This window comes from Capsicum annuum, chromosome 7, assembly GCF_002878395.1.
Source record: "Capsicum annuum cultivar UCD-10X-F1 chromosome 7, UCD10Xv1.1, whole genome shotgun sequence".
Taxonomy (NCBI): Eukaryota; Viridiplantae; Streptophyta; class Magnoliopsida; order Solanales; family Solanaceae; genus Capsicum; species Capsicum annuum.
In genome coordinates, this window is record NC_061117.1 from 101,776,786 (window position 1) to 101,804,432 (window position 27,647).

Genomic DNA, 27,647 nt, shown 5'->3' on the forward strand with positions numbered 1-27,647 from the left:
GCTCGGTCTCGGTTTTCTTAGGCATAAAGTGTTGAACAAGGAGAGAGTCATCAATTTGATACATTTCCCCGAATTACTAAGTGTGTAGACTACCTCATTACTGCCAATTTGAATGGGAAAAGTTAAAATCCCAAGATCTTTGAGCTTTTGTGGAATCTTCTAGATCACTATAGAACTACATTATTTAGTAAGTGCTACTGTCTCAACATTTTATATCTTAACTTTTTCATTGACCACATCCTTCAATACTTAGCATACTTCGACATTTCCTGAAAAATATCTAAAAGAGGTAAGTTAATGTGCAGCTCTCTAAAAGTATCAAAGAACTTCCTAAAGTATGCATCCCCATCTGCCTTTATATGCATCTGTGGGAAGGGTAGTGGTCATCTTTTCTTCTCCTGTTCAACAACTTTTGCTTTTGAGTACTCAGACTTACTCAAATTTTTAGCAACTTTGTTATCCACATGCTTGGGATCCTCTTCTGTATTTTCCTCCTTGGTTTTTCTTGGAGGTCCTTTATTCATCTCCTTACCACTCCTCAAATCTAGTTCCATAAATTTTTTAGTATTTTGAGAATCAATTGACAAACCACCTTGAGGCCTGACATTCTGTGCCTTCAGAATCTGACCAATTTGCAACTCCAAGCTCCTTGTAGCTGCTTGCTGGCTCTTTATATATGCTGCCAAGTATGCTTGAGTAGCCATAATTTTCTTGAGCATTTTTCATCCACGTTGCAAGTTTGGGTTGCGGTCTAATTTCCATGAATTTGCTGTTGTTGGTTGTTACATAATGGGTTGAGTGATTGATTCTACCACTTTTGATTGTAGGCATTCCAATAATTTGGCCATTGTGTATTTCCCACAAACATCATAGATTCAGGATTTGCAGCACACATAGTTGTTAAATGCCCATTGTTACCATAAACCTCATACCAACCTATAGTTTGTTAAATAGAATTCATTGTGGTTGTAGGTTGTGAACCCCCAACTTCATATTGCTTATCTGATTTTGTAGAGCAATAATCTAGGTGGAGATAGAAGTAAACTAATCCACCTACAACACACCTACAATATTCTTTATAATATTTCTTGAGTCTGAATGCCACTTGGGATTTCCTTGTGCAATGGTTTAACAAATTATAAAGCTCATCATATGTCAACTCAAAAACATGACCGCCTGCAGCTGATTATAGCAAAAATTTTGTGTTATGATAAGTGCCACAAAAAAGTATGAGATAATACCTTATTGGACTGCTGATTATGTGGGAAGTCCCAAAGAAGAGCTTTGAGCAACTCCCAAGCATGATTTAAATTCTCATCTAGCCTCTGTTTGAAGCACACAATCTCACTGCAAAGTCTTATGGCCTTGCCAGATAGAAAGAATCAGATGAGGAATTTATGGGTTAAGTCATCCCAGGTTGTAATTGAATTTACTGGATCAGCGTTCAACTACTTTTTCACCTTCCCTAATACAGAAAAGAGGAATATTGTCATCTTTACATAATCAGTTGACATGCCCATAGGGATGAATGTGTACGGATCTCCAGAAAGTTTTGCAGATGGACTTATGGATCTTCATGTGAAAGCCCCATAAACTATCCACTACTGATCAAAAGCTACAACATGTTCTTTTTCATCCCAAAATTACCTTCAGCAGCCGATTTCTAAAAAGGGGAGGCCAAATTTGTCGAAAATGGGATTTCCATTCATGAATTGTACTGTGAGCATGTTGTTCTTCAGCCATGAGAGAAGTATTGTCTTCTTAGATTTACAATATATAGGGAAGAGGGATTGTTCTCTCCTCAACTGATGAAGGTGTTGCTCGGGTTTGGAGCTTGGTTCAACCAACTCCCTATCCCTTGCCAGCTTACTAGCCTGAAAACTAGTTTCCTACAAATTCAATACCAAGACGAAGTGTAAAGCACCAAATTAATCTAAGAGGTAAAACTAAAACAAAAATAGTTGCCAATTTAGAAGTCCCCAACAACAGCAATAAAAACTTTATAGTGACCACACACAAGTGTACGTGGTCTACCAAGTAATATAGGGGCCTTAAAGAAAGGCAAATATCAATCCCTCAGAGACTTATTTTCACAACTATTCAATTCTAGTTCAACTATTAAGATTAAATTGATGCACTATAACCAAAAGAGTTTCTGAAACTATAAACTAAAAATTAAAGTAAATATAGCGTAAAGTTAATTACTTGAGACAATCAACGGATGAAAACCCAGGGTTAAATCACTGCAAACAATCATACTATGCTATTGAACTTCATTCATTAAATTGCTTATCTTGGTTGTTGATTTGTAGGGTTTTTTGTATTATCATGGTCTCTCAAACTCTAATCTTCTACCTACTTGGACATTAAAACTACATCATTGAGTGGGGATGTAATAATCTAATTAGATGCAATAAGATATCATCCTACATGTGAATTGATCAAGGCTTCTAGGTATACCCTATCCTAGATGCTAATTCAAATTCCTTATTTCATAAAACAATAAGAACCCTACTTTGATTTTCCCCATGGTCTATCTTCCTATTCCCCCTCTCGAGACCACAAGCTTGACAATATATGTATTATGAGGTAAGATACTCCTTAAAATAGTTAAAACAAGGATAAACAAACAATCAAATATGATCAGCAATTCAAATAAACTTAATTCAAAATGAAAGTAATCATGTTCTTGGCTTTAACCCCGGAACGGGGGTGTTTAGCCACTAATCGACATAATCATGAAACAAATAATTGAATACATAATCAAATCTATAAAAAAAAAAAAAAACTAAAGTAAAGAGAAATAAACCCTAATTAAAGTGTGTAAAAGCCCCTCCATAATCTACCAAGATGTCAAAAAGTATCCACAGTATGTTTAAAGTCGTGGATTTATAGTAGAGGCAATTTGGTCGTGTGGCAATAAGGGGTCATTCTCTTCTTTAGACCCTCAGAATTATTTAGGCACTGCCTTCCTTAGTCCATTTCTATAAAGGGGTATTCTCCTACCTTATACCTATATACTAAAGTAAGCATCGCCTCTATATTTCTTGTCCTTACTGGAATTGCCATTTTGATGTTCAACATAGTCTCAAGCCTTTCTCCTTTTCTCCAAGCCTTGTAGTGTTTCTTCCACTTGTATTTCATCTTGTGTATCATAATATATCATCTAATATTAACTCACCAAGCATCCTAAATAACCAAATACCACAAATTAGAGGTCAACATAACAAAACATAAAGAACAACAAGCTAGAAATTCAAGCTAAGAATTAGTTTCGCTCATTTTAATTTTTAACTTATTGTTCGACTCTTGCATCATTTAAATTAAAATTTTCACACTATAAACATGTTTTTCCACATAATATCATACATTCAAACCATTAGGAACTCATTATACATGTTATAATCCATCGAGATCAGCTAGAACGACCTAGCTCAAGCTAGTAAAACTAGTTTTATCGCCTAGACTCTAAGTGATTGATTTAAGAACAAACTTAATTGAAAACACATTTAAACGTTGCAATCATATACTTACAAACTTATATGCTTATTTATCTCATCATTAACATATAAATCAGATGAATTGTCCTCAAACTAAGGCTAAATAGGCTAGAATAACTACACTAAAATACGTAAATATACCGAACATCAGATACCTTAGAGTCAGAGGGCATTTTGAGGTATGATCATCGTATTTGTGTTTTGAGGGTTGGGAATTCATTCAATTAATTTTGTGGAAGGCTAACAGCTCCAGCTATTATATTCATCCCATCACAGCTATGATATATAGATATTTTAGGAAACATCACTAATAGAGTAGCATGAAAAGAGAGATTGCAGACTTTGTAACTCATTGCCAATGATTTTAGTAGGTAAGGGTCGAGTGTTAGAGAATTAATGTCCTGATTTAGATATTAGTTATCTCTGAGTGAAAGTGGGATGGGATCACTATGTACTTCGTTAGTGGCTTGCCTAACACTTCCCATGGTTCCAACGGTATATGGGTCACAATAGATTTATTGATCGAATAAGCTATTTTATACCCACCTAACTATATTTCAGTGTGGATAGGTTCACTCATAGCTATTTTGTGAGATATTTCACCTGCATGGAGTACCTATATTTATTATTTTATACAAAGGCTCGAAGTTTACTTATAGCTTTAGGAATACTTTTCAAGATGAGTTGGATACTCAAGTTGAACTAAGCACTACTTTTCATCCTCGAAATTCTAAGAAGTCATAGTGGAATATCCAATTTTTTGTGGATATAGTCTATGCATGTGTCATGGTCTTTGGAGGTTAGTGAGAGCAAAACTATCCTTAGTAGAGTTTTCCTATAATAATTGTTGCCATTAGAGTATTAAGATAACACCATTTGAGGAATTATTAGTATGCGTTATCAATCTATAATATATTGGTTTGAGACTTCAGAGGTTAGGGCACATGGTATGGACTAACTTTGAGATTCATTGGATAAGGTTAGGGTGATTTAGGATAGGTTCAGGGTGATTTATTGGGCAGGCCTTATGTTGATCATAGAGTTCATTACTTAAATGTGGATTGGGTGACTGGTTTTTTCTTTGAGTATTTCCCATGAAGGGTGTAATGAGGTTTTGTATGAGGGTCAAGCTCAACCTCATATCTAATAGGACATTAAAGATACTTTGAACATTTTTAGAGGTAGCTTATGAATTAACCTTGCCCTAAGATTTTACAACTATTCAACTAATTTTCCATGTTTGTATGTTACGAATTAAGTCTCAGATCAGTCTCACATGCTTTTGTGGGACTTAATACATTTTGATGAGAGGTTGACCTTTGTGGAGGAGCCAGTTCTCATGTTACCCAAGATGTCAGGTAGTTGTGCTCTAAAGAGATTCCATTGTTTAAAGTTTTAGTGGATACACCACCAAGTCGAGGAGGCTAAGTTGGAGATCAAGAGTGAGATGCGGGCCTAGGGTATCCCCACTTTTTTTAGCCTTCAGGTACACCTTAATCCTTTACTTTTACAAATGAAAATCCTATTAGTAGTGGATATTGTAATGACCCTCCAAGTCATTTTCTTCATTACAATACTATTTCACCATTTAGAGATTTCCTATAGCTTCCCCAAGTCATTTATTAATTGCTAGAGCTGATAATTCCTTTACTGGGAAGTCTATTTGGGTCTTAAAAAAATTCCCTATTTAGAATTTTTTGCTATTGAGAATATGGTATTGAGCTTAAGATTTACGTTAATGGCCTTTTATGCCAGTGTTGCCAATTCCATTAGCTCCAAAAAGTCAATTTTAAGCTAGGAGACCTTTGGTTCTGGTCTTGATGTTTTCAAACTTCTTTTGTGCTAATTGGTGAATTTTGGTAAAAATGATCATTTAGTGTGGGACCCATATTTTATTGAAATAACCCCTAGTGGAAATTTTAATGATGCCATTGAGTTCAAAATGTCAAATGTGGTAGGGTATCATAATTTATTTGCATTCACATGATTCTAAATAAATCTCGAGGATCCTATCTAAACAAGGAAAATTTTGGTAAGTTCTGCTGCAGGCCTTAGCTAGTGCAACCACTTAAGCAGACCCTTGGTATCTTAAGCTGAGGTCAATTTAGCAACCCCACTTAAGCAACTAGGGTATTTCTTTGGCAGCAAGCCATGATCACCGTCTAGTCGCTTAAGCAGAGGCTTCATTTCTTAAGCTGAGGATGCTTAAGCGATACTTGGTCGCTTAAGAAAAGGATGACTTTTCGTTAAGGTTCACTTTAGCGACACCCAACTACCTAAGCAGTCATAACTGTTACTCACCTTTTTATAATCCATTTCCAATTTGGACAAGCTTATTTTTCTAAGTCCAAAGACTTTATAAAACATTAGGAGACCTAGATACCTGTGGAGCTTACTCGATGGGCGTTCGGGGAGGAATAGATATGTCGTTAGGGGCATTTTCCCATCAAGATTTATGTGATTTGTCTTCATTTCTTAATAAATTCTCCATTTTGAACACAAATCCCTAGATCCTTTGTGGGCTGATTTGAGGGAGAATTTGTGCTCTAATTTTACCTATTTTTAAGGATAAAAGATTCTTGATCTAAGAGAAATGTTTTGATGATTTCAATGTTGTGATTTTTTAAGTGGTCCCCAGATGAGATTTTTAGCTTGATCTTGGACCCAAAGCATTCATATTCAATAAAGGTATTGTTATTCTTTTATTAATGTGTAGATCATTATTTTGATAGTGTTGAATCATAAGAAGGCCTCTCAAAAGGGAAAAGCTCCAATTTAGTGGAATTTATCGGGTTGTGTTGGCGTTCAGATAGGCTAGGATTATTTTCCTCATATATTGAGCTTTATTATGGTATTACCATAGTATTATGCTAGATATGGGTCAAAATTTATAGCTTTTTTGCATGTTTAGTGAAATTAGAATACTAAGCTGATTAGAGAGCCATTTTTAGGTAGAATTAATCATTTCATCATTCCATTAAGTTAACTTATTGCCTTATAACTTATTTAAACTTATTTAACACCTAGTAGTAGAAATTGGAAGCCTTAGACTAGCTTTTGGATAGAAATTACCTTAGTATTTACTTTCAGGATGTAGTAGCGAGCTCCATCGGGCCTCTTTTAGGTCAAATATCCTAATTATGTCCTTGTGTACCTGGGAGGCATTCTTTCATTGCCTTACATGTAGTATTAAGCATTAGTATGATATATACATGCTTCCAACTCTTGACTAGATTCTTTACCCTGTACATACTTTAAAGACCGGTTTGAGTTTGACACTTACTATTTTGCTTATGATACTAAATTCCTAGTTCGAATCTAAAATATATGATATTACAGTCCAAATTTAGTCCAGCATTTATTGTGTACTTATTATGTCAAGAATCTGGTTTGAGTATGGTGGTAAGGGTATGAAAGGGATTAATAGGTTGGTTTTGATTGTTACAATTATTATTATTGTCAGTGGTCCTCTCTTGATTGTATCTATTGGGCTTCTAGGGGCTTGGTTGGGTTATTTCTCTTGTTTGTACCTTCAGGGCTTACTGGGGCCTAGTTAGATGTAGTTATTTTGTATTCCTTTGACTTCATTTACTTTGTTATCTATTACCTATCAATCATAGTATTATTTCAGAATTACCCTTTTATCCATGGCTTTAGCTTACATTCTTGCATCTTATCAGGTTTTTATTATGATTTATCTCAATTAGCCGATGATTCCTACTGAGTACCCATTCTTTTGGTACTCATGTTATACTTCTTTATCTTTTACTGATACTTATATGATTACTAGTCAGCATCACTGATGATACATCTAGCTTTTTTTTGGGACTCAGAGATAGGGTGAGCTTTCATAGTCGGAGCTGAACTTCTTTCCTTCTATGATTTTTGGACATTCTTTACTGTTGATACTATCTGTATATTGACATCATTCAGTACTCATATTTTTATTTAATGGCACTTATATTGACCTTCCTAGGTCATGGTATACTCTTTTGTACTTTTTAATTGTCTCAGTCTCCACTTTTATTTAGTGTAGTGCATCTATAGTTATCTATTTACCATCCCGTTGTATGCTTCATTTATCGCATTTCTTATACCTTCTATCAATTAGACCATTACTAGCATTCTAGGCTACAGTTTGACTTTACCTACTGATGGGTTATGATAGGTTCCACTGACCTCTAAAATTGGGTCGTGACACTTCGGTACGGGTAATCCTATCCAAGTAAATTAAAAGAGGAAAAAATAAATAGAACAATCCCAAAATATTTATACATGAAATAATAATTCAAAGATACATCCAAGATATGGTTGTTACTAGTACATACCTGTAATAAAGAATAATAACGATTAATTTAAAATATCTTAAATATGAAAAAAAACACAAGATACGAAAGGGAAGATTTTGTAACTCTGAAATCCATTAGCCACTATGTTGATCTCTGCAACATCAATGCTAAAGGAACCCAATCTACTATCTGATACTTGAACAAATACTTGCACGGGGTGAAGAAGAAAGGAAAACCAAAAATATAAGAAAGAATGAGAATAGGCTAATACAAGATTTAAAGTTTATGGGTTCTCCTTATTAAACAGAAATAAAACCAAATAGTACATAAGGGGATTTGAACCTACAACCAATAGGTCAACAAAGCTTTTTAAAATCCCTTTGCTCCACTAGACCAACAACACTCTTTATTTATGGGTTCCCAACTTATAATTATTATACGTTTACTAGATTTCATAATATAAATGCAAGATCTAAACAAAAGTTACTGGTTCCCAGGAACCCCCCCCCCCCCCATCCCCCTGGATCCGCCCCTTAGAGTGAATATAAAATATGTATACTTAGCAAACATTATCAATAATTGACCCCAATCTAAAGTGATGGTGAGATCTACCACTCCAATTACCCAAGGCTTTCCCTCAATCTACCATTAATTAAATACACCATTTCAACCTAATAGGGTATCCTATTACAACTGCCATAGAAATACCACTATACAGGGTAGGCAACATAATCCAGGTTATTCAATACAAGTTATTTTAAGTCCAAAAACTAAAGGAATTCATTTATGAGGGAGAATCACTAAAGAAACATATCAGGCTCAATTATCATATTGTACTAATAATCTGGAATAAAGTAGTGAGAGTATTTAATTATGTTATATCATGATACAAATAGGTTTGATACTACCTGTTTCATTAATCTATCCATAGCGATACCCTATGTCTCATAATTTTCTCAACTCTTGATTTAATCAAGAAGTAATATAATATAATATAATATAATATAATATAATATAATATAATATAATATAACATAACATAATATAATATAATATAATATAATATAATATAATTGAGTGAAAAGAATGCAGAATACACAATATCATAAACAAGGTTAAATATCTATAATTTCAATACAAAAGTAAATACTCAAACAAGAAGTCAAACCATACTACAAAATGCGATGCAATGTAGTGATGATGGTGGAACATGTTGTATATATTTTCCAAGCCTCATCACTTTAGCAAAGAACCCATGGAGGGTTCATAACAATCAAACTTGTCATCAAATGTCCTCGACCAAATACCTTGCAGGAAAATGACCTCAGCCAAGGATATTCAATATATCACAATCAACCTTACCAGTAAATGACCTCGGCTATGGGTGTTAAGAATTTCAAAATCAACCTTGTCAGCTAATGTCCTAGGTGAAGAGTTTTATAAAATATCATTTTCTTCAAAAATCAGTGTCCTTAGTGGTGCCAATGTCACGAATATGTATGAAGGAAATGAGAATGCAATTCTCACGGCCAATTAGTATAAAGATATAATCAATTCAATACAATTATAAATGAGCTCAAACTCAACTCAATGTGATATATAAGCCATCACAAGTCATCACTACTATAAATAGCCATGTAAGACATTAATCATATAATTTCCACCCCTTACTCGAGCATCGCTATAATGATACTGTGATTTAAAGCTCAAATAAAATCAATAATATCAATTCAAGTCCCCACCCAAGCATCACAGTGATAATAACCTCTCAAATTAATAATGATATTCATATAAGCCCCCACATGAATAATATGAAAATTGTAAACAATCTAAACAATATAGAAACCTAGCTTGTCCCATGTAATAATTCTCATCTTTACCAAAGATCATATCATTAGACTAGCAACTAAAACTAGAACTATGCTAGTTAACAACATGCTCTAATAAGAAAAACTAACCCCAATAATCACACCAGCTATTACAATTTTATTTATAATCAAAGCATTTTCTAAACATCAATCATCCCATCTAGTAACACTACTAATATAATTATCCCCTAAAAATGTCACTAAGGTCTGATCATCGCAATAGAGTCCACTAAAGATAACTCAAGAACAATAAAGTCCACTAAACACAATGCAAGCTCTACAATAGATATCCACTAACAATTATTCAAGGTCCATAAGCTAATTAACTAGACTGTATTCTAAGCATAATCACAAGTAGCAAGACTTACTAATGTAAGGAATTATATAACTACAATCCATCAAAAGACTTTGGTGCCCGTAGAGATGGTTGCTATTTCACCAAACAGGACTTCCAAACCCTAAGTGATTCACAATAAACAAGCATACAACAGATAAATACTTCAAAAAAAGTGAAGGTATATTTCAACTTGCCCTTAAAGAAGACCTACAAACCAATACACAGTCCAAAACATAAACTAGAAGCTCTACATCAAAAAATTAACACCGAACGCATCCAATATAATCAACCATGACATGTAAAGTCAAAAGGAGTTCATCGATACCTTTATCAATATATTATAGTTTTGGATCAAAATTACTTTGAAAATCAATTTTAAAAATACAAAGGTAAAATTGATATTTTATTTAAAAGAGAATATCAAAAGGAATCTAAATTGTAAAACCCAACAAAAGATTAGTTAAAATCAATCTAAAAATTACACTTTATAGGATAAAACCCCAAAAATCATGTTTTAAATCAAAGGTTTGAAGGTAGATATGTAAAGAGGAAACTGGGAAACAATGAATTAAAGGTTTAAAAACATACTCAAGAGAGAATTCTTAAAAAAAAAACTTTGAAATCTCCTAATACTGAGCTCTCAGAGTCTAAAATAGAGGAAATACAAATTGGGGCAAAATTTGTAAACGTGTACCCCTAGTTCCCCAACTCGGACCTTTGTGAATTCTAGTCTATGGCTGTGAATGCAAAGAGAAAATGTGACCCGAACCCGACCTAAATTTATTCTTCATTGTGAATGCACCCTAACCCTCTTCCCCTCCTCCCCTGCCCCTCTCACTCTCCCCTCGTGATTGCACTGCACAATGAATTCCTTTATTATGAACATATGGATAAGGATTCAAACACAATGAAAGAGAATGTCATCACCAAACAATAGCAAATTAAGCAACTCTAAGTCCAAACACTCTTTGAATGGACCACTGAAATATATTTGTAACCCCAAAAGAAATAAACCAATAATGTTTTTAGGCTGAACTTGATATTTCAGAATTAATGGAACCATCAGAATTTTTGCAAGAGATCATCTATAATGAATTATCCCCTAGGACCCCCTTAGGCTATATTTAACTTGTTTCTTATTACGAAGTTAAAATGCAAAATAATGGCTTGCGCCCAAACTAACTATACTACTAATCCAAAATCAACATTCTAGGTCTAATGAAACTATCAAAATCACTATGCAAAGCTTGGATAACAAAATATTGACCAAAGTCAAACTAATAACTTTAAGGTTATTCCAAAACTACAAATACATAAAAATTACTCCCAAACTCATCAAAAATTATGCAAACCATTCCAACAACTTATAAATAATATAAAGCAATTATGGGAAGGCAAAATAGTCAAAACATAGAAAATTCTAAATATTACAATGAGGATAATTACATTATCCACCAATAAGATTCACGTTCTCCCTAAAGCATACAAGTAAGTAAGGTGTCAAATAGATAAAGGATAGAAAATACTCTCGTAAACCTCAAGCAAGCACTCCATAGCAGAGTCAAAACTATAGAACTAAAGGTTCCAGATCTTTCACAGAATGACTCACTAGTTCATAACACTAGCATCTAGGACAAATTTCTCAATAAAGTCAAATCCATTTATTCTCAAACTTCCTTCATTCCTAAAGACAGAGTCGATCACGCTAGAAGTATTGAACATACCTGGCTAAGAGGAATCCATCAAGGACACCATAAGTCATTAATTATACCACCAAACCCAAAATTATTATCGAGACCAAAAAACTTTAAAATACCCCTGAACCACATAGCAACTCATAAAAATATTGAATCAACCTACTCAAGGTTGACACCACAACTGTCGAGTTAAGGCAGACTAATTTTTCAAGCTGAAGCAACTAATCTAAAAATTGAAATCAATGTCACACAAAATCTAAAGTCATACTAAGCATACTTAGATCACTATTTAATGGCCATATCCTTATGTCAAACCCTAGTAGAAAATCGAGATCATTAAACTCTATATACCATAGATATGAGCAATCTAAAGGGCACCAAATTGTCATGTAAGTCATCATAATAAAACATGCAATCTACAATACCTAAGTGAAATTTATTAACCTAAGCCTTCTGTAGTCTAGTAGAATAAAGAGCCTCTCAGATCCTACATACATAAGCAATCCATCAGATTAGGAATGATTAACACATAGAAGAAGTGTAACCGTCACTATATCTCACTGGTTAAATGCCCAAATCACAAATCAAAACTCAAAAAAGTCACTTTTAGAATCCTCGTAAGCCACTGACTAACAACATTATCAAGAATTGGAATTTTTGAATCAAACCTATTGCTAAATTTTAAATATATCAAAATTCCTTATGGTACAAAATCCTTATCTCTTTTCTTAACTAGACTCCCACTCAGTATTTATTGCACCCAAGTGCACACGTCAGTGTATGTGGTCCAGCCAAGTAATACAGCGACCTTAAAGAAAGACAAGTATCGATCCCACAAGAATTAGTGCTAAGAAACAATCCAAAACTAGTTCAACTATTAAGATTAAATAAGTGCAAACATAACCATAAGAGTTAGAGAGTTATAGCCAAATGTGCACTAAAACATTGCAATAAATTAAAGGTTGTTGACCAATAATAGAGAGAAACCCAATGTTAAGGCACCACAAACAATCATACTCAATAATATAACATTTTTTGGTTAAGTTAATTATCTTGGTTGTTGGTTTGCGGGGTCGATATTATGACTATGGCATTCTGAATCTCTAATAAATTATCTAACTTAGCCCTACCACTACATCATTGAGCGGGGATGCAAGATCTAAGTCAAATGCATTCATATTTTATCCCATATTGAACCAAATAGGGAACTTAGGTGTATTCCTATCCTAAATGCAAATTATAACAGTATTCAATTGAAAGATTACGATCTTATCCTATCTATCCTATGTTTTATCCTATTATTCCTCCTTTTGGGTTCATGGAAGTAAGAATGTATTCTAAGGGTCACAAATCCTTAAAATAGTGATAATAAGAATAAACAAACAATAACCAATGACAATTAATAAAAAACAAGTCAATTCATAATAAGAGTAATCATGTTCTTGTCCTTAAATCCAAAAAAGGGTGTTTAACTGCTCATGGACATACACATAATAACAACAGATGAATACATGTTAAAATACACAAATAAATTAAAGGAAAGGAATAAAAACCCATAATACATCCTTCTCAATCGTGTCTCCAATACCTAAGGTCATCCAAGGTGTGTACAAAAATGTAGAAGTGTCCTATTTATACCAGGACCAAATTGCCAAATTGAACATAGCCTTCGTGCCATGCCCTTATCGTGGAGAATAGGGGTCGTGGAATGCCAATATGTAAGAGGCACATATTTTGTTACATTGTATAATGTATCCAAGGGTGTTTCACTCCCTTATCACACCATCTAGGCAGCATGGAATGCCAATGTGTCCAAAAAATTCAGATTTTATGTAGCTTAGTCCAATGCATTTGACCTCCAAGTTCATGCTTTGTGGTGTCTTTACCTATTGTTTTCCATCTTGCTTATCAACCATATATCATCTTTATAAATGAAACAAGAATTATATAATATAAAACACCACAAATTAGAGCTTGAAACCACATAAAATCCAACACGTTAAACAAGAATTGAAAATAGCTCAAGCTAAGAGTACTAGTTTTTGCGTTTGAACTTTAACTTAATATTTTAACTCTAAACTCATTATGAACGCACCTTAAACATTATAATAACATAACTTAACACCTAAATACTTATCTATGCAAAGTTTTATCATTACTCCCACGAAAAACCATCATAACCAAGCTAAAGAAGTATAGATAATGACACTTAGGTGCATAAATCCAGCTAAGATCACCACCCCACACTTTAAGTTGTTTTTGTCCTCAAAAAAATCTTCACTTAATCATAAAGATACTGAAGAATTCAACACTACTACTAAAATCAAAACACTCAAGCTAGCACTATAATGACTATAGACAACAAGTTTTGCTCTAAGCATTGACTTACCAAGTTGGCAAACTCATGCATATTACTCAATAAAAAGATCATATAAATCACGTAGATATCATCAAACATGTGCCCTCACCACAAGAGCATTACCCATATTCACGCACAAAGATGCAATTATCATAAAAATAGGTATAAGAATAAAATTATGCTCACTCTCACAAAGAATTCACAAGTTAAAAAGATGAACCATAGGCTTTCACTTAGCGTAGTACTTCACTAATGTCAAAATATTGAAGCTTAAGATCAAATAGGACTTTACTAGTTGTAATATAGTCTAAGGGAGTGGTAATAGCTATTTTGGCCAGGCATAGTGACTATCTTGCCTAAGCACTTTAATACATCACATTATACATTAATATATCTCTATTAACAATTAATTTCCACCATATCCATTTACACTCATCTCTTGTTTTGCCCTTTCTCATTCAGCTTATTCACAAATACATAGTAGGAGCATGCTCTATCAACCATGGATAGATTCTTATAAACTTTTCTTTCTCTTTCGATCACCTCTTATCATTGTTTCATTACCAATAGCAAACATCTTGGGATTTACTTTTACCTTATTTCTTCTTATTTTCTTACTCCTTAACCTTATTAATTTTGCAACTAAATAGCTTAGGAGCTTTGGATCAAATTAAGGTCTAACAAAGGAAAGGAAATAGGGTACACATGAGGCTTGCAAAGAATAGGATAAATGCTCAATAGGGATAACCAACATTATACACAAGGGTGCATCAAAAAGGGTATGAAACATGGCTATCAAATAAATGTTTATATCATCACCGAACCCACGCTCTTTATTTCTCTTTACACACACACCAGGCAAGTTCTAGATATCACATCCAATACAGAATACAACAAAAGTCTCACTCAAACATGGCACATGATCAAATCAAATAGGATCATTATAGACTCTAAAAAAAGAAATCAAATGAATTTAATATTAAGACAACAATGTATAAGAGTCATAATCCTAGCATAAGAGTCTCAAAAGTTGTCATTCACATAAATAAAATGCTTTCACAACCAAAATAACCGACATCATGCAAACATTCATAGCACAAACAAGAAATCTCAATTACCTAACACAAAAATTTAAAATTTACTCCTATAAAGAAAAAGGATACTGGGTTAAAAGGGTGCCCCCATGGAAAAGAACTAAAAAGAACAACAACAAGGTGAGTGAAGTTTGCACCTACTAAACTAACAACCAACAACTAAAAACAACCAAACTAACTTCTTTTTGTAAATTTTCAAATTTTTCAAATTGAACCCCAAAACTGGAAAAACCAACTAGGAACTACGATCCTACACCATCACTTCACCCGAAACCATAGGAATTTCCCCACCCCACACTTATAAACTTACTTTGTCCCTAAAGTAAAATTAAAAGTAAGGATAGAAATACTCTCTAAGTCCTCTAGGCGTAGCTAGAAACATTTTTTATCATTGGTGAGGTGGGGTGGACCCCTATAATTCCCCAAGTATACACCCCAGACGTCACACGGTGCTCATAATCCTAAAAGACTACAAGCTAATCCATGACTGGTACCTTCTGCAATCACTGAATAATAACAACTCTATGATAATGAAAAAATTAGGCTAAATCTGCCATAAGGTTCATAACTAAAATTGAACATTAAATACTGATAAATAAATACTGATAACTGAATAACTATCTAAAATAAGCTAGTCTGAAGAACCTCTACTGAACTGTCTAAATATGGAGTTGATGGTACAACCCCTAAATAACTCCAACTACTAAAGTACTGATAACTAAAATAACACTATGTCCCAAAACTATGAGGACTCACCACTAAATCTGCTGCTAATAATCTGCGCTGCTAGGTATGGTCAGGATCCTGTGCATCTGAACCTATGATATAAGACATCATAGCGCAAATGAAAGGTATGTGTCATTACTTTAAATATACTAATATGCTAGGTGAAGTAAGGCTTGAATGCAGGAGTTCATATGCATGAACAGTAACTGGCTGAGAAATCATGAATATAACTGAATGCGAGTACATTATATCTGAAACTACTGTAAAATGATGATTATGCAATGTTATATACACAACTACATAGAATGAGATCACATTTAATACTGGATAATGAGTTTTGAAAACTGGATGACTGATATCTGAGTTTACTGATACTCTATTACTATTAACTGAGTGACTTTTTCTAATAGTCCTAATTCTGAAGAACTGAACTGAGTTTTAAATTGAGTTGGGTAACTATATCTAACAGTTATGATTTTGATACTGAACTAAGGTTTTATACTGAATCTAAAATTAAAACTAAAACTATGAGAGTATTCATCTAACTAGCATACCCCAATTATAAACTGAGTTGGGGTCCAGACTGTGACCCCAGTTTGAAGGGTGTTAGTACCTTGCCAAGGGATACTAACAATGCTATGAGTTAACCCTCTCTGGAATGAAGCCCTTTCGTTAACCCTCGTTGGCAGGAAAACTTGTACGAGAAGTATCAACCCTAGACTAGTATCTCAATTTACGTTGGTTATATAGTTCTTTAATTCAGGGACTTCTACTAAGAGTCAAACTCTTTTCACTAATAGGAATGCCCTCATCCTTGGGTTCGCTCGGCACTGATTCCTTCTCCCAACTGAATAGATACTGAACTAATTTCTAAACTGTACTTGGCTTGACAAAACTTTTACTGATCATGCTGTCTAACTGAACTGATTGAGTTTTGTTAACTTACTAAATATACTATGTTCTATTACTAAATGAGTATACTGAGTTCTGTTATTAACCGAGTACTACTGTATATGACATCACTGAGACTATCTTAAAACTACTATAAATTTAGGAAATAGCTAGAATTTCGGGTATTAGATACCCCCAGGACTCGATAGCATAGATAGTAAAAATATAGCATAATCTTAAAAATATGTTAACTAGTCACTTTGTCACAATTCATTCATTGAGGCATTTTAGCAAACACTTGCATGGCATGAACTCTCACATACTATTATGTTATGATTCACTATTCATCTCTCATGAACATTATATCAAACACTTAGGGGAATATCTTATGCACATAGTCTAGTCAACATGAAAGCATTATGATCACAATTCCAAACTCACAAATTCAAGAGTTTCCATCATGAAACTACATAAAACTTCACACATGCTATTTAATTCACATGAATTTGGTATTAATCATGGATTAGAACCCAAATAAAATCATAATCAGGAATATAATTTAACTCAAGATGGAATTCATGAAAACAATCATCTTGAAATTTTAAAATAGGTTCTTAAACTCCAAGGGTGAAAGGAAACCCTTAGATGAACACCTAACAGACCTTGGTAAGTAAATTCGTGAAGATTGATGGTTTGTTCTTGAAGATTGATCTTAAAATTTGAATTCCCTAGGGTTTTTTCTTGAATTAGTTTGAGAATAAAGAATGAATTTTGCCTCTGAGGTGGCTTAATCTCATGTTTTGAGGTTGATATAAGGTGAGAAAAAGACCCATTTACCCCTCCAGATGTGAAAATAAAAGAGCAAAAATCATACCCAGTGCTACGCAGATCGATGCACCACCTCGATGGCATCGATGCGATGACCAACACACCGCATTAAGTTTGTGTTGGTTCACGAGATTTCGTACTCTAAAACTGAGTAAATATTTGTCGATATAATGTATCGAGATCACGTCAACCCACTATTTTTTCATTTGAATGTGATTCAAATGAGGTTCGAAAAATTTGCAACTCACCCGAAATAACCTATTGACACACCTGATCATGATTTAATCCCAGGATTGACGTTTTAAGGTCATAAGGGTCATAAAATAAGATTGCCAAATTATGAAGGATAAAATAATTTTAGGTGTAAACACTTGACTGAAATTTCTAAGTTTGGGACCTTTTTTCAAGTTTTAATAGATTGAGTTAATCTTAGGATTTTGCGGGGTCTTTCAGCCTTACACTCAGTCTTTAATATCCTTCTTAGCTTAAGTCTCCGGTACTCAGACTTTCCATTAACCTGTGACTCAACAAAAACAAAAACTACATGAAGTAAAAACTAAAATACAGAAATAAAATAACTACCTTAACTTGGATTATCTCCCAAGTAGCGCCTAATTTAGTATCGCGGCAAGACCCACATCACTGCATCTCAACTATTTTTCTTCATCTTTTTCCTCCTACTTAGAGGCCATCTTATCACTAGTTTTTGAACCTGTGATTGTGTCCTCTCAAGGTCATACACTTTTCCAACATCTACTTTTTCAGGATCATTAATCATCATCCCTTCAGTCTTAGGTTATAGCTGGGGTATCTCAATGAGATAGTCCAAATAGATCTTTAGTGGTTTGTACTCTACCACCCTATACTCATCCACTTCCATTATGGTAATCATACACAAATCTTAGCAGTAGGAAGGTTGATTAAGTGGCTTATAAACTTTGAATATCACCTCTTCATCATTCAATCTCATATTAAGAGTGCCTTCTCTCACATCTATCAGTGATTTTCCTATTGCTAAGAATAGACACCGTAAAATAATTGGTACCTTATCATCTACGTCATAATCCAAAACAACAAAGTTATCAGGGATAATAAACTTACAAATCTTTATGAGAACATCCTTAATAATTCTTTTAGGATGGACTTAGATCTATTTGCCATCTGAAGCACCACAGAGCCTGGTCTTGGCTTCCCCGACCTAAGAGTGTTGATCACTACAGGGGAATTAAGTTTATACTTTCCCCCAAATCACTCAGATCATAGACCATATCACTATCATAAATTTGTATGGGGAGGGTGAAACTACCAAGGTCCTTAAACTTCTTGGGCATCTTTTTTATCACATAGAGTTGTACTCTAAGTGAGTATTACCCTATAAATGTCCTATTGCTTAGTCTTATTAGTCACCATGTCCTTCAAGTACTTAGCATACTTAGGCATTCCTTTAAAAACATCTAACAAAGATAAATTAATGTGACGTTCACTAAATATTTCAAAGAACGTCTTGAAATAAGCATCCACTTTGGCCTTTTTCATCCTCTGTGAGAGTAGTGGTGGTGTTTTATCCTACACTTTCTCATTAGCCTTTTCCCTCGGGTACTCAGACTTTCCTAAATTATCAATATATTTGCCTGCACTTAATTTTTGAACTCAATATGCATTTACCTCATTATTTGGCTTTAGAGGCATGTCATTAAGCTTATTACCACTCCTCAAAGTGATTGACATAGCTTTCTTTGAAGGTTCATTATCACTTGGCAAACCACCTTGAGTCCTGGTATTTTGTGCTTAGTTTAGTTGCCCCAACTATTTCTCTAACTGCTACTGAGTCACTTGCTGATTTTTTATCTCAACAGTTATTTCTTCTTGCTTGGCCAGGATATTCTTCAAAGTTTCCTCAATGTTACTAGCATGTGTGTTGTACTGTTGCTGGAACTGCTGGTTATGATTATTTCCTTATGCATAATTAGGTTGGGTCTGCCACTTTTGGTTGTAGGCATTTGCATAAGTTGGCTTACGTGCATTGCCCACAAAGTTCATGGTTTAGGATTTGCACCTTATAATTATTTAGAGTGGTCACTATTGCTATAAATCTCACACCAACCTGGGAAATACTGCACTTCATTCACTTTAGCCAAAGATTGGTTCATATCGAACTTGCTAAATTAAGTTATTATTTAATTTTGCATAGCTTACAATTGAGCGGCAAAGGTTGTAATACTATCAACCTAAATCAAACCCGCAACATTTTTCACTGAGCTCCTAGACATGTCACCATGCCACTCAGGATTTCCTTAAGCAATGCAGTTTAACAAGGAATAGAGCTCGTTATAAGTTTTCTTCGATGCTTGACCACCTACAGCTAAATCTAACAAAATTTTTGTATTAAGGATAAGAGCTTTTGTAAAAATGTGAGATAATACCTCATTGGATGTTGGTGAAGTGGACACTACAGAAGAGATTTGAATCTCTCCCAAGAATGATATAGGTTCTCATGCAACTTTTGCATAGTCTCACATTCTTGCCAGATGGAAAGAACGAATGAGAAATTACTAGGATAAGTCATCCCAATTGGTGATATAACCTGTCGACTCAGAGTTCAACCATTCCTTTGTTTCCCCAAAGATGAGAAGGGGAAGAGTGTCAGTTTTACATAATCAGTGACACTCCAGTCCGGATAAATGTGTCGCTGATCTCCAAAAAATTCTGCATGTGAACCTATGGATCGTTACGTGTCAAGCCATTATATGTATCGTTGTTGTGGAAAAGAAAAAACATGTTATATTTAAACTCAAATCTACCTCTAGCAGCGGGTCTGCAGATGGCGGAGGTAACATTAGTCACAAGTGGGATTTCCACTTCACAAACTGTCTTGCGGGCTGGTGGATCTTTAGCCATGGATGCAGGATGATGTACTTCTTGCTGAATATGAGGGATTCTACAGAGAAGTATTATTTCTCACCTTCATTGGTATATGCATTTCCCATGTTCGAGGTCTGGTTCAACCAACCCCTATCCCTTGCCAGCTTTCCAGATTTTCAAACCTGTGCCTATAAACTCCATGTTCTAATTTTTTCAAAATTGTGCCTACTAATTTAGAAGCTAAGACCAAGTAAGTAGCACTTAGGAAATCAAAAATCAAGACTAAAACTACAACGGTTGGCAATTTACAAGTCCCCAGCAACTACGCAAAAATATGTTACATCCAAGCACACACGCAAGTGTATATGGTCCACCCAAGTAATCTAATGGTCTTAATGAAAGAAAAGTATCAATCCCACAATGACTAGTGTTAAGCAACTATCAAAGATTAGTTCAACTATTAAGATCAAGAAAGTAGAAATGTAACCACAAAAGTTTGAGAGTTATAGATAAACAAAAAACAATACTATGGTAAATTAAAGATTCTTGAACAACAATGGGGAGAAACCTAGGGTTACAGAACTATGAACAATCATAATTTTCTGTATAATAACTTTGGTTAAGTTAATTATCTTTGTTGTTAGTTCACAAGGTCGATATTATGACTATGGACCTCCAAACCTCTAATCAATTATCTTAGCCCCATAATTACATTGTTGAGTGAGGCTGCAAGAACTAAGTTAAATGCATTCATATTCTATCCTGTATTGAACCAAATATGGAAATTATCTATATTCGTATCCTAAATACAAATCATAACATCTTTCAATTGAGATATTATAATCCTATTCTATCTGTCCCATGTTCTAACCTATCATTCCTCATTCCGAGTTTATTATAGAAGTAAGCATGTATTATAAGGATTGCAAATCCTTAAAATAGTGATAACTGTGTTAAATAAACAACAAAAAATGACAATTAACCAAAATCAAGTCAATTCATAACAAGAGTAATCATGTTCTTGTCCATAACCCTAAAAAAGGGTGTTTAACCGCTCATGGACATACATGTAATAACAATAGATGAATTTATGTTAAAATTCACAAAAAAATTAAAATAAAGGAATAAAAAACCTTATTTTCAGACTTCTCAATCATGTCTCCAAGCCCTAAGGTCATCCAAGGTGTGTACAGTAATGTTTAAGTTTCCTATTTATACTAGGACCAAATGTCAAATTGAACATAGCCTCTATGTGACGCCCTTATCATGGAGGATAGAGGCCAAGGCATGCCAATATCATAGAGGCACACTATTTTTTTCCATTTGACAAAGAATCCAAGGGTGTTCCATGCCCTTATTGTGCTATCTAGGCAGCATGGCACGCCAATCTGTCCAAAAATTCCTGATTTCGTGTAGCCTAGTCCAATGCATTTAGCCTTCAAATTCATGCTTTATGGTGACGTTTCCTCTTTGTTTCAAGCTTGTTTATTAGTCATAAGAAATCTTGATCAACACACCAAGCATACTATAACATCAAACATAATAAATTAGAGCTCAAAACCACATAGAATCCAACACGGTGAACTAGATTGAACATAGCTCAAGCTAAGAGTACTAGTTTTTGCATTTGAACTTTAAATTATTGTTTTGACTCCAAACTCATTATGAACACACCTAAAATATTATAATTACATAACTTAACACATAGATTCCCATCTATCCCAAAATTACGTCATTACGGACTAAAAAACCCCACAAAACCAAGCTAAACAAGCACAGATAATAATAGGTACATAAATACACCTAAGATATATATTCTTTAGCAAAAGAGTCAAGGAATAATAATGCATACTCTTATCAAAACTCATGAGCTAAAAAATATTTTACTAAGACGCTTAATTGCTGAGGTAACAAATGTTACAAGAAACTTTCCTTGCTATTCAAAACTCTTTTTAAACCAAAGCAAGAATTCCTTATAAGTTGAAATCCTTTAAATCGAAGAGTGTTTCACCACCCATAAGTTTTTTCCATGCAAGCAAAGCTTAATCGATAAGGAAATAACAAATCACAAGGTCCGAACACCTAAAAATATTTCCTTAACCATCAAGAACTCTTTACTTACAATCATTTCAAATAAGTCACACCACAAGTCTAATCCATCTCAAGGTCTACCACTAATAAGTACCACGAGATATTCTTCCAAAACCTATAATCGATCTACTATTATTCAAAAAATATAACCAATAAGAAGATCATATTCAAATAGACCAAAATTCATAGTACTTAAGTAAATCAACTCTAATCCAATGATATAATCTAAATGAATCATAGCATAGGATCGGCTCACCTGATCCACCTCTAAGGAATCATTTATGGGCTAGTAATATCAGTAAACCCAACAAAACTCATGAATCATGTCATGACTCAATGTTTATAAAGTAAACACATAGGAGAATGTTGAACCATAATTAAGCACTACCAAGCCAAATCAAAGGTATTCAAAAACCATAAATGTGGCTACTATACTAGAAGCTCTTGCCTCAATACATTCTCTGGAACATGATACCAATACCTGTCATCTCCAAGAGCAACTGAGAAGGTATCATCCTATTTATACTATAGGTAATCCCTTATTTAGTTCCCGATACCTCTATATAAGAAGAAACCTAAGAAGTGAGAACCTACTAGACCAAACAAAAAGTATCTTAATGACCACCACGATCTAAATTCTCCAAGCACAACCATAAAAATCTTGTCCTCATTCATATACCTCGCTATCATCCTCAAGTCTTTAGGGTATCTTTCCTGTGGGTCTCTTATGTCTCCACTCAAACCTCTCTAGAAACTCATGAGTAAACTTGTTCTATGAAAGCGAAGGTGACCCAATTTCCCTACTCTCTACAAAAGTCCTTTTTCACTGCCTGGATGGTCTAAAAATTTGAAAGGCAGTGAAATCTACTCTATTAGAATCCACCAAGCCCTACCATTGCAACCTCTCACGGCAACCAACAAGAACATATAAGCATCAATCCTAGAATCTCCATCAACTATGGAATATGTGTCCTCATAAACTCTAGAAACCTAATTTTTCCTTCCATAAACATAAAGGGTGAGGTGATTTGAAGCTATCCCTAGTAATCCCTCACAAATACTAGGAAAATAGTCCAATATGTTTGTGAATCCTGAAGCACAAAGTAGCATGCCAAATCAAAGTCAAATCCATCTTCTTAAGAAAACCCAACACTTGAATCTAGCAATCCCCAAGCATAGGTATGGACATGGTTATAGGTCGTATCTATATTAGCCTCAACCTCTCAAACTCGGTAGAACCATCATCACTAGAAACTCTAAATCTTGAAGGTGCAATCCCAACCTTACCTTTAGCTGGGTTTGATGTACCAATTCAACCTTTACCTCAACTTTTTCCCTTATTGTGTACTTAAGGCATAGTTACTAAATCTCGCAAAAAAAACATCCTTACCATATGTAAGAAAGTGAATAAAAGTTTTCTTAGTTACAAACCTATGAATTCACAACATAATATAAAGAGATGAATTTCTTCTAAAGTCATGTAGTCTCTTGAAGATAGAGAACAAATCCCTCTGCACTAACCTATAAGACTCTACTAGACTCATCTTGTACTAATAAGACTAATTAACTTGGGGCTCTAATACCAATTTTTCATGACCCAAAAATAGGGTATGTGACAGCAACCTTCAAAAACTTTAGTATAGATAAGCCTATATGAATAGAACAATCCCAAAATATTTGTAGATAAGATAATAACTAAAAGATATATCCTAGGTCTAGTTTTCACTAGTACAAGCATCTAATAGAGTAATAATGAATAGTTTGGAATATCTTAAATACAAAAGGAGATATTCAGTAACTCTGAAATCCATTTGTCACTACTTTGATCTCTGCAACATCAACACTGAAGAAATCCAAACTACTACCTACTACTCAAACCAATACTTGCACGAGATGTAGAAAAATCAAGAAGGAAAGAAAAGCAAGAGTGAGTACAAATCACGTGTACTCAACAAACATCATCTATCACCATTCCTAATTAAAAGTAATGGCGAGGACCACCACCCTAACTACCCAAGGATTCTTCTCAATCTACCACAGATTCAAAATACCACTTCAACCTAAAAGAGTATCCTAATACAACAGTCATAGAATATCACTATACAAGATAGGCAACATAATTTAGGTGAGTCAACACTAGTTATTTTATGATCAATAGTTAAAAGAATTCATTTATGAGGGAGACTAGTTAACACAACATATCAAGCTCAATTATCACGTTCACTAATAATCTAGAATAAAGTAGTGAGAGTGCATAATTATATATATATATATATATATATATATATATATATATATATCATGCTACCAATAGGTGTGATACAACATGTCTCATTGATCAAGCCATATCCACACCCCACGTCTTATAATTTCTCAACTTCTAATTCAATCGATAAGTAATATAATATGATATAATATAATGAAAAGAATACAGAATATACAACATCACAAACAAGACTAAATCATGATAATTTAATACAAAAGTAAATGCTCAAACATAAAGTCAAACCATACCAAGAAATACAGTACAGTTGATGGAATGTAATGCAACAGGACACATGGGAGCGCTCACAAACAATATAATCTACAATCTAATCAACCTTATCAGCAAATGACCTCACCCAAAGGACATTTCCAACAGATGACCTTCGCTAAGCATTTCCAATAATTCATAATCAAACTTGTTGGGAAATGAACTCGGCCAAGAGTTTCAAAATACCAAAATGAACTTTGCTACCAAATGACTTCGATCAAGGGTCTTATAAAATGAATCAAGCAACAAATGACCACGGCCAAGGGTTTTTTAAAGTATAATTTTCTTTAAAAATAAATGTCTCTCAGTGGTACAAATCTCACAAATATATATGGACTAAATGAGGATATAATACTCATAATCAATTAGATGAAAATATAATTAATTTAATACATGTATGAATGAGCTTAAATTAACTCAATTTGTCAAACATTTATGACATAAGCCATCGCAGGCCACCACAAGTATAAATAGTCATGTAAGACATTAATAATATCATTTTCAACCCTCACTCAGAATCAATATAATGATAATGCAATTCAATGCGCAAAAAAGGCCAATAATGTCAATTCAAGCCCTCACTCAAGCATCACGATAATAATAAGGCAACTAAAGCACAAATAAGTCCAATAATATCAATTCAAGCCCCCACTCGGATATCAAAATAATAATAATCTCTCAAATTAATAATAATATTCGTATAAGCCCATACTCGGGCAACGAAAAATAGTAAGCAATCCAAATAACAGCAACAACAATATATATATAATGAAACCTACCCAAACCTCACTTTTATCATGAATAAGTCTGATCATCCCAAATATGACATCATTAGACTAGATACTAAAAGGAGAACAACGCTAAATGACAACATGATCTAATAAAAAATACTAAGCCCGATAATCACATCAACTATTACAAATTTATTTATACTCAAAGCATTTTTTCAAACCTCAACATTCAATGAAATAAAAATACAAAGAAATTTATTCCCTAAAAGGTTACTAAGCCCAGATCATCATTATAGATTCCACTAAACACGATTAAAGCTCTAAAATAGGTATTCATGAACAATTATTCAAGGTCAGTAAGTCAACTATCTACAATCTATTCTAAGAATAAACACAAATAGAAAAACTAACTAAGTAAAACAGTCATACAACTATAATCCATCAAAAAACTATGGAACCCCCGAAGATGCTCACCATTTCTTTAAGTGGGTCCCTCAAACCCTAAGTGATTCACAATACATAAGCAAACAAGAATACAATATATAAACACTACAAAAATGTCATGATATATCTCAACTTGCCTTTGAAGAAGATTTGAAAGTCAACACACAATCAAAAGAATCAATCAAAATCTCTACTCCCTTAAATCATCACCAAACACGTCCAATCTAATTAAATATGACATCTATAAGTCAAAACAAGTCTATCGATATAGTTTTTGGTAAAATCAATTTAAAGATTGATTCCAAAATTAGAATTTCTTTTATAATTATAGGGAGTCTAAATTAGAAAACCCAATCAAAAATAAGTTGAAATCAAAGAAATATTCATTTTAAACTTTATCAGGTATATTTTAAATAAAATATTTGAAGGTAGGTTTTTAAAGAAAATAATGTGAAATTATGAATTAAAAGTTAAGAAAACTTCCATGGAAGAATTCTCAAAATTGCTTAATTTTGAGCTCTCAAAGTCTAAAAATAGAGGAAATACAAATTAGGGCCGAAATGAAAATAAATATCATTCCAGGTCAAATGGCCATTTCAAATGCAAGAACTTATTTGTGAAATCAAGGATGTCCTAACCCAGTATTTCATGAATGCAGGCCTATGGTCATGAATGCAAAGATAAAATATGACCCAACCTCAACCCAGGTTTTATCTTTCATTACAAATGTTCCCTACCCCCTATGATCATAATTCACAAGGACTTCTTTCATCAAAAACACATATCTAGGGATGTGAACTCAATGAAGGTGAATGCATGCATCAAATACCAGCAACTTTAGCAACTCTAAGTCTAAAAACTCTCCGAACGACCCCGAGATTTATTCAAGACCCCATAAAACAAACCAATAATGCTACTAGGAGAAATTAAATATCTTAGACTCAACGTAACTATCATATATTTAAAAAGATATCATTTATATTGAATTAGCTCCTAGGACTCCTTTGGGCTACATTTAACTAGTTTTTGATTAAGAGGTCAAAATACAAAATAAAGGCTTGGGCCTGAACTAACCATGATACAAACCCAAAATCAAAATTTAAAATCTAATGGAACTATCCAAATCACGTTCCAAAGCTCATATAAATAAATATTGACCCAAGTCAAACTAATCATTTAAAGGCCATTCCAAATTTTCAAGTCATATAAATCACTCTCAAATGCATCAGAGACTGTGCAAACTATTCCCAAAACTTATAAATAATATAAAGAACCTACAGGGAAGGAAAAAATGATCAAAATACAAAAAACAATCATTGTGAGGTTAATTATATTTATCAAGACTCTAGTGCCAAGGTCAAAACATTTATAGGGACAATAAATACAATTAGTCAGCA